Source organism: Equus caballus, chromosome 16 (genome assembly GCF_041296265.1).
Source record: "Equus caballus isolate H_3958 breed thoroughbred chromosome 16, TB-T2T, whole genome shotgun sequence".
NCBI lineage: Eukaryota > Metazoa > Chordata > Mammalia > Perissodactyla > Equidae > Equus > Equus caballus.
In genome coordinates, this window is record NC_091699.1 from 68,040,325 (window position 1) to 68,049,918 (window position 9,594).

The following is a 9,594-nucleotide window of genomic DNA, read 5'->3' on the forward strand; positions in this document are numbered from 1 at the left end:
TTTTGATTTTTTTCAGATGAATCACAAAGTTGTGTTTTGGAGCTCTCTCTCTTGTTTAGGAAAAGTTGCAAACTAAATTTACTACATACTCTCCCCAAGAAGAGTATGTGTTATAGCTGAAGCACCCAATCTGTCATCAAGAAGAGCAATTGGAGCCTTCGTGAATTGGGATTTGGCATGTGCCCATACTGTTATGCATTATAATTTATTGTCTTAAGTAAGACCTTTTACCTTGACTATAGCAGTCGAGTCTTAAAATGGTTGTAGAGTCTTAGTAGTGGCAGTGTATGTAATATAGGTGAAAATCAAACACCCATGTAGTTATTAAATTGTATAATCTATTACTTATGATGAACAAGAGTTATTAAATCATGCAGCTTGGTTACAACACGCAAATGATTAACTTTGATAATGTCCAATGTTCTTTACTTTGCAAAAGGCCCAGCTACGCCTCCCCGTGACAGGCGGTAGAAACTTCAGGAGTGGCAGCCAGACTTGGAATGGGATATGTGATATAGACACAAGGAGATGTGGCATAGCACTCCGGGTACCAGAAGACTGAGGTTATGGTTCCTGTTCTGCCTTAATAACTCAGGGACCCTTATGAGTCACTAAACATTTTGGGTATAGATTCTTATAGAATGAGAATAATAATAATGCATAATGTTCTCCAGCTTAAGTGAATTACCCCAAGTGTTAGTTATCACGATGTTGAAAAATGTGTTCAACCTGTGTTCTCCTGGCGTGGAGCGGCATGGTGAAGCTGCAACTTGGTGATGGGGCCTCTGGAGTCGGACTGCTGTTCTGAAGGAAATCCCTGCTGTACCTTAGAGAAGGTGTGGCCTCGGGTGAGTTAATTATCCTCCCTGTGCTTCAGTGCCCTCGTCTGTAAAATGTGAATCATAACAGTATATACTTCAGAAGGTTCTTCTGAAGAGTAACCAAGGAAGGCAAGAAAAGTGCTTAGCATGATACCTGGCACATAGTAATTGCTTAGTAAACGTCATCAGCTGAAAATGATTATTTTTACTGTTTTATGGCAGATGTTATATTTCCGCAACACAGAAGGGTCCCAGGGAAGATTTTTTTATGCTGAGTCTTAAAAACAATGCACTTCATCTTATTTTTTGACAAATAGACATTAATCCGTTATAAAACAACATTTTTGATTCACCTTTTAGACTCCATGAGATGACACTTGAGTGGCATGGGAGAAAAATATTCCAGTTGTTTCTACCCACTCTTAAAGAAGACTTCCTTTTGTGAGCTCAAGATGCAAGCATCTCACCTGCTAATTTCCTGAATGAAAGCACAGAGGTTGCCCAAGCCTCCCAAGAAACAGGTCCCCGAGTGTGTGAAGACTTGGGAGGAACTAGAAGGACAGAGATTCCAGCTGATTACAACTTTCAGGTCAAGGTTTAGACAAGAAATTTAATAAACTGCATTAACATGAGCTCAATCATTTCCCTTCAGGGCGACAAGCGGGTTCAATATTTTATTTAAAACCTTCATTAAAAGAGGTCTTCAAATAAAATGAACTTTATCCTTTTCTGACAACCAGAAGAAAAGATTTAAGCCCATTTAATCTGTGATGCAGTTTAAAATCAAACCTATTTTTGGCTGCATCAGATTGAACTTGACAGTGAAACCATGCTGCCTGGCTAGAATATTTAGGCTGGTTTTAAGCCTCATTGGTTCCATGTATTTTCATTGATTCCATTATTTGTATGCATAATTATTAAACTTGAGAGACAGAACATAACCACAATAGTAACGACGATGATGATGACAATGATAGCAGCATCTACCACACGCTGATTGCATCTCACAAACATCTCTTCAATCCACCTACTTTCTGTCTCCACTGCCACAATCCCTGCTCAGGCCACTAGCTTTCTTCACCTGAATTTAGTGCAACGAATGCCTGAGCTGCTCATCTCCAATCATCCCCTCCCCGCCCCGGATAATTCATTCTCACTGCTGCCGCCTGTTAGATTTCCGAAGTGAAAGTTGATCCTGCTCTCATCCCAGCTTGGAACTCTTCAAAGGATCACAGGAGAAGTGGGGGGTGGGGGAGGAGCAGTTTCCAGGGATTCAAGATGGGAGAGGCAGGAACCTAGTGGGTCTTGGGGATAGAGAGAAGAGTTTATTCTGGAAAACTGGACAGGGTTGATCAGGAAGGGCCGTGTAAGCATGAAAGGGTCTCCCTCGGGTGTTATTGAGGGGGAATGAGGGAGCCATTAAATGTATCTGAACAATGTGCATAATAAATCCCTTTTATATAAAATTGCATATATATATATGTGTGTGTATATATATGTATATATATATATATATGTATGTATATGTACAGAGAGAGAAGTCCAGAAGAAAGTTCAAAGCATTAAGGGTTGTTATCTCTGAGTGGTAAGCGGTGGAATAATTTATACCTTCTTCTTTGTGTTCTTTACTATTACTCTTATTTTCTGCATGATTCTGAATTCTCAGATTTTTAAACGTTGAAGTTATTTTCATTTTGCAAGCAAAATAAAACAAGCCCTGTGCTCTTTTTTACTACACTACAAGGCAAATTAAAACACTGGGATAATTGGGCCTGTCTGCGCTTTAGGCTCTCACAGCAGCTGAATCTGTGGCTCAGCGAACTGTTTTCTAATAGGCTTCCCACTGTCTCTGGCTTCTAAGTTTCTTGCCTGTAGAAGTCTTTTGAGTCTCTTACTAGCTGAACCCTAGTCCCTGCTCGCTGAGGAAGCCAGCTGTGTGCATCATCGACCAAATGGTAAGCCAATTCTAATTACAGTGTTTTTATTGCTCTTTGAGAGGGGAGAGGCAGAAGCCATCATTTACAATCCTGGTCAGAGTTTCTGGAGCCCCTAATCAGAGAAGTGATCATTGGAGTTGTAAACTGAGCCCATCTACTGTGAAAATCGCTGGGAAAAAATTGATAAAATCCTTTCCATTTGAAAGGCCCTCATCTTAAGGACAACTACTTTGATGAGGTAGCAGGAATTTTTAGCTCTGAGGAAAATTCTTAATGAAGCTGGGAGAGGAAGTGGGGTACAAATTTGGATGTAATTAAATATGGGGCACACAGATGATTACATCATTCTTCCAGCTGAGATGTTTTGTTACCTCTGGCCATTTTTCCCTTTAAAATAGTCCTAGTTATATGAAAATGAAGCCAGCACAATCGGATCATTTATTCATTTTGTCTCTTTTGCTCTCATATATCTACACGAAAGCCCTCATTTCTCAGAGTTATTATACTTACTTCTCACCCAGCACAGGGGCATTTCCAGGGGGCAGAGGTGGATCCATTTCAAAAGCAAAATTGTCCGTGAAAACTAAGGGCAACACAGACAGAGCCATAGTACTCAAAAATGTGATGGCATTAATTGATTAATAGCATTTCCTGAATTTTTCTCATATCACCTCCCCAAAAAACCTTCCAAAATGCTCCCTGGAGATCAAGGGTTAATATGATATATTAGTTTGTTAGGGCTGCCATAACAAAATAGCACAGACTGGATGGCTTAAACACCAAAAACTTATTTTCTCACAGTTCTAGGGGACCAACCACAAGGTGTCGGCAGGTTTGGTTTCTCCTGAGGCCTCTCTCCTTGGCGTGCAATGACCGCCCTCTCTCTGTGTCCTCACATGGTCCTTCCTCTGTGCACACACATCCCTTGTGTCTCTTTGTGTCCTAAGCTCTTCTTCAGATTAGGGCCCATCCTAAAGGCCTCATTTTAACTTAATTATCTCTTTAAAGACCCTGTCTCCCAAAATAGTCACATTCTGAGATACTGGGGACTAGAATCTCGACACGTAATTTTTGAGGAGGACACAATTCAGCTAATAACCTATGGCATCAGTTGGAAAGTGTAAATGGAGAAAACAAAACAATAAAGCACCTAAAACACTGCTTGCTGTCTTATAATGCCAACAACAATGACGATATAATCTGCCAACTTTGAGATGAATTTGGGCCTTTTTCACGCCCCAAATCCAAGTGTTGTCTTGAACAGATCGATACTCTTCTCCTTGCAATTACCTAGGGATTCTCATAAATGAAAAGTGAACAGAGCATGAGCTTTGGTGTCAAAAGACCTTCCTGAATATCCCGGGCTTCTCATTTGTTACCTGAAGACACCTTGGGCAGGTCACTCAGCATCTCTGGGTCTCAGTTCTCTCATTTGGAAAATGGTTCTCTCATTCCCTCTACCTCCCTTCCTTCCAATGCAGATGGGGGAACCATATGAGCAAAAGCCACTGGAGGCTGTGGGAATAGGGCTTGAACTTGTGTTTGATCCAGAATCTTAGTGATTCAGGCGTAGTTTCACAGCAAAGGATGATTGGATATCAAACATTTTTGGAACGTGAAAGCAAAGGGAAACAAATTATAAGAAATCAGAACTTGAGCAATATAGAATATGAAACCAGTCTGGAACAATCTATAAATTGGATGGAAATGTAAAAGATAGGAAATAAACATAAATGTCTTCCCTGTTTTATTACATAAAGGTTTTGCAGGGTCTTGAAGAGACACTTAAAATAAAATAGAAATATGCAAATAATAAATTAAAAACAATCAGAATAACTGATGACTTACAAGTAACAGTAAGTCAAAAGTAGAGGAAATTAAAATGCACCTAGATGGACTATGAGACGTTATGTAGTTACCAAATTAGAAGTGCTGATTTCTACTTTTCCTCTTAATTTCCTGGCATGTGAGGCAATAAGGGGAAATTTATTATGGGTTCACATGACCCTCACTGTGCATGAGGGGAAAGCACTTCACTTTTTATAGTAGCAAAGTACTGCCATCCACAATGTTCAAGAAGAAACTTCTAGTGCAGGATGTCCTATTGGTTGTTACCACCCAGACTGATCACCCTAGATCTCCAGGGAAGGGAGGAGCCATCAGACGATGCAGGGGCCTGAGCCCAACCTCCAGGGGTTCCAGTTCAATAGGTCTGGGTAAGACATAGGTATTCATAATGTTCAAATGCTGTCTCAATCTGTCTGGTCGTTGCCTAGGCCTGGAAAGCACTGGTGTGGGGTATACTCAGAAATCTTAGCTTGAGTTCCTCCAATAAGCAGACACTGAGACAAGGACTTGAGTGCAGAGGTTATTTGGGAGGTGAAGAAAACGCTGAGAGAGTAGTGGAGAAATGAGACAAGGGGGGAAAGACGGCAAAAATCATGCCCCACCAAGCCTGTACCTTGCAACACTGAGTGGGACACATGCTTCCAAGAGCGAGGGAGCTGGGTGCTTATACATCAAGTCCCCAGTAGTCATAGTTGAGGACTGCTCCTGGAGGGTAGCAACTCCCTGGCATCCTCAACCATCTATGTAAGTGCCAAAGTGTGCTGTCATAGCCGGAGAAAACCCTCAGGTAAATGCATGCAGGAGGTTCCAGTTGGACTTTGGATGGTGTACACGGAATGGTAGGAGTGAGGGCAGATGTGGCTGCCACGACGCAATGCATTGGACACCACCCTCACCATCCCGGGAGCAGCCGTGGAAGTCAGGGTCATCATTTCCATGATTGAGAGCTATAGACACATCTGCCCTGTCCGAGAGCCTGATTTACTTCACGTACACGTGGGATTTCAGGGCTGGGCACAGAGGGACGGGTGTAAAAAGAGAATGAACAATTGTGGTCCCCAAATAGCAGGCTCTCCTAACTGTCTGAGTGAGCTAAAGCCTGCTTTGTTCTTCTGAACCTCACTTGTGTCTTGTGAAAATTATGAAAAACGTCTTGCCCCATCCTTCTCCATTTAGTATCATAGGCCTGAAGATGAGACTTCCTAAAACTAATGGATGATGCATAACCAGGCAGCATGGATTAAGTGGAACAAAGGACTTCGCAGATAGCTTGACCGGGCTTCACTATTGCGCATGGGCTGTGTGATCATGAGCAGAATACTTTCTGGGTCTTAGTGACTTTGTCAGTAAAATGGGAACAATGATATCGTCTCCTTGGCAAGGCTGTGGTGAGAACTAGGGAAGGTAGGAACAGAGCCTCGTGTTATACCAAGTAAATGGTAACTGTTGTTAGCGAAAGGAGAAATTATTTGACACAAATTTCTTTTATTTGATATTATCTGTGACATACACAGAGATTGCCTGGTTCATGTTTCAATGTGAAGATAGAAGGTCTTGTCAATGATAAAGTGCTGAAAATGTCAGTTTAAGTTAGTCTTGTTGGTAGCACTTTCCCAAGTTTTGCTTCTTCGCTTCTCACTGCACTTTCTCCTCTCGTCACTGCAGCTCACTCCTTGGAGAGCCAGGGAATTGGCAAGACTCTCTCTGTGAGGATGAAAGACTTTGAGAGCAGATCAGCGTCTTTCATACATCTTTCTTCCAGAAGAAATGTGGACATTCCTAAGGAAGCTGGATTTGTGTAAATTAGCCCCATTCTACTCTCTATAGGCTATTTTATTTTAAAATCTATTCAATAATTGGAGGCTAGCCTAGTGGTGTAGTGGTTAAGTTCGCACACTCTGGTTTGGCAGCCCAGGCTTTGCAGGTTCGGATCCTGGGCAGGGACAGAGCACTGCTCCTCAAGCCACACTGCGGCAGCATCCCACATAAAATAGAGGAAGATTGGCACAGATGCTAGCTCAGTGACAATCTTCTTCAAGCAAAAAGAGGAGGATTGGCAACAGATGTTCGCTCAGGGCCATTCTTCCTCATGCACACACACAAATCTATTCAATAATCAATGCCATTAGCTCAACAGATGGCTTATTAATCTTTAGACCAACAGCCAGATTGCCTTCCATTTTTCAAACTCTTCTCTGCAGAAAAAAATAAATGAAATATAAAAAGAAAAAAATAGAGTTTTATTCCCAACCCCAGAGAGACCCACAAGGTATTTATTTCAGACCTAGCTCTTGACGGTCAGATCTGGAAACCTTTTGTCAGTTGGATGCCCATACGTCCACAAAGAAAGTAATTGCGTTGATTCTTTTTTTTTTTTTTTTGAAAATAATGAGCAAAATGCAGAACATTTATCATCCAAAAAAAGAGCATAGCTCACAAACTTGGTCAACTCAGTTGCCATTAGTGACAAGGATAAATGTTTTCATTGAACTTGAGGACAGCTTTGAAAATATATCTGATAATCTTCCCAGAAACCCGAAACCTGGGCCATCCTTAGACCAAACATGTTCTCATGTTCCCACTATCCCTTTTCTTGATGCTCTCGGGACCCAATTCCCCAGGTTACCCCAAGGTGCACTTCCCTATATTACCCCAATGTGCACATGGATACACACGCACATACACACACATGCACACACACACTTCTTAAGCCACTCGCACTAGCTCTGGTTCTTTTAATATTGAAGAAGTTAGAGCCATAAATACAGGTGGATTTCCTTTTATTGTCATGTACCCATGAAACCATGAGACTCTATGTCCATCTTGCGGCATCATCATCATCATCAAGGAAAAAGTCTCGGACTTTGAGGAGTGCCCCCTGCTAGGTCTATGCGAGCCAAAGATTCAGTTGATGCATTTGGGGCCATCCCTACAATGAGTATGGGCACATGTGGGATGAGGAACTCAGTTCTAACTTTTCCCTAAATTGACCCATCTGGATCAGGGACAGAGTTGGGGTAGATATTTACAAATGTATAGTAAATGACTTTGCCTCTGGTTTGCTTTCTCTGGGTCAGACCCAGCCAACTTGTTGAATCAATGTTACCACTTTGGGAAACCAGGCTGACAAGGGCTCTGGAATAGATGAGGATGTTGTGTAAGGGCAATCACTCCCCTCCTGCCAGCAGGGCTGCACTTGATCACTGAGGGTTTACGTTGCTATTCAGGGAAACAAATGCTAATCAACTCTCCCTCCCCAGGAAATTGCACCAGGATCATTTTCTCCATCTCTCCGTTGGGAAGCCAGATAACACAGAGCACTGAGCATATTATCCAGCGGCTATTTGTGAAAGGGAAATGGATTCTCTCACCGTATTTTGAAGGAAAACTAAGCTGTTTAGAATCATAGATATTCTTTACTACAACTCTGTGACAATATAGGAACCTTACGTGTCTTCTGAATCCTCAGAGAAACTGTTGCTCATAGCCAGTGAGGTTTTCGTGGTGTATATTGTTGTGTTTGTTTCTTTGAAGATTCGGAAACAGTTTATCAGGAAAGGCAGCTGGTGTCCTGTAAGGGACGCTGAATAGAGACTATGGAGACATTAATGCTAATCCCCAAACCTGCAAGTATTTCCATTTCAACACCCGGAAAGTCAGTGGATGAGATCATCTCTAGGATTCTTCCAGCCCTGACAGTCCAGGAGTTCGCCTAGCTCTAGCAATCTGAACATTTAATTAAGCAGAATTTTCCATTCTCTAACTGTGCCAGATAGATGAGAGAACTTGCTGCATGAATTGAAAGTCTCGAGCCAATAAGGAAAACCTACCCACATCCCAGACTGCCTTATGCTTGTTGATGTCAGAACAAGAATTATTGTGGGTAATCAGAGAAGGACATGAAAAAGAACAACGTGTACCTGGCAGAATTTGTATATCAGTGCGTTACAATTTGCCAAAGTGTTCCTGAAAGTTAAGTCTTTCATTACATAACTTTTTATCACTTTCTTAAAAATGTTCCAGTTGGGTTGGCATGTTTCATGATTTGCTTTGCTTCAGAGATAAGCACATTGTCAATAGTTAGACTAAAATTCCTAGGTATTTTGAATTTAAATGGTTGAAGTTAGGAGAGTGATGCCAAAGGAGATGGTTGAGCAAAGAAGCTGTTATTTAAAATATTTAGAAGGGCTGGTCTGCTGGTGCAGTGGTTAAGTTCGCATGCTCCATTTTGGTGGTCCCGGGTTCATTGGTTTGGATCGCAGGCACAGACCTACGTACCGTTCATCAAACCATTCTATGGCAGGCTTCCCATATATAAAATAGAGGAAGATGGGCACAGATGTTAGCTCAGGGCCAATCTTCCTCACTAACAAAAAGAAAAAAAAATAGAAGGTAAGATGGTATGTGCCTCCAATAATGAGATGATAGTTAATTTCAAAAGCCTTGCAGTCCTAAAATAGGTATCTCTCTATTTATATAAATATATCTGAAGACTTGGAAAATTCAGGATGACGGTAGGATCAAAACTGGAGCCTGTATATTGGGCCTGTTTCTGTACAGCCAGCCGTGAGCCTTAGTAAGCTCTTTCTACCCATTGGCATCATGCACTGTCAGTCCAATGACTGACAAGAAGAGTATTTCCTTTCAGTTCTGGCCACGAAGGGGCCCTATAGCCTGTTATTTGGTTTTTTTAAAAAGGAATTAATTTTCTCCTCCAATGGCTTATATACTCCAATTCGTGGCAACCTAACTTAAATTAAAGACTTTTTTTTTTTTTTTAAAAGGCACTCAATTTATGGCACTGTTAAGTGAAAATCTATATACAGAATTCAGGCAGAGGAATGATTATTAACCTGGGATGCACCTCTGACTCTATGTATGTGGAGAAGTAGAAACCAAAATGTGGGAATTTAATTTTGCCACATCTGAACAAGAATATGACTATTCTATGATGCTCCTCAGAGATTTTTCTTTACAAGTATTTTCAC

General features: G+C 41.4%; 1 long non-coding RNA gene across 1 annotated transcript; it reads left to right on the forward strand.

Moving 5' to 3' along the window:
- Window positions 1-535: 535 nt before the first annotated feature.
- On the forward strand, window positions 536-6,404 carry LOC138918241 (uncharacterized). The gene is made up of 3 exons (XR_011427328.1): window positions 536-848; window positions 1,182-2,776; window positions 6,272-6,404. It is a non-coding gene; the product is annotated as an uncharacterized lncRNA (long non-coding RNA).
- Window positions 6,405-9,594: the final 3,190 nt, after the last annotated feature.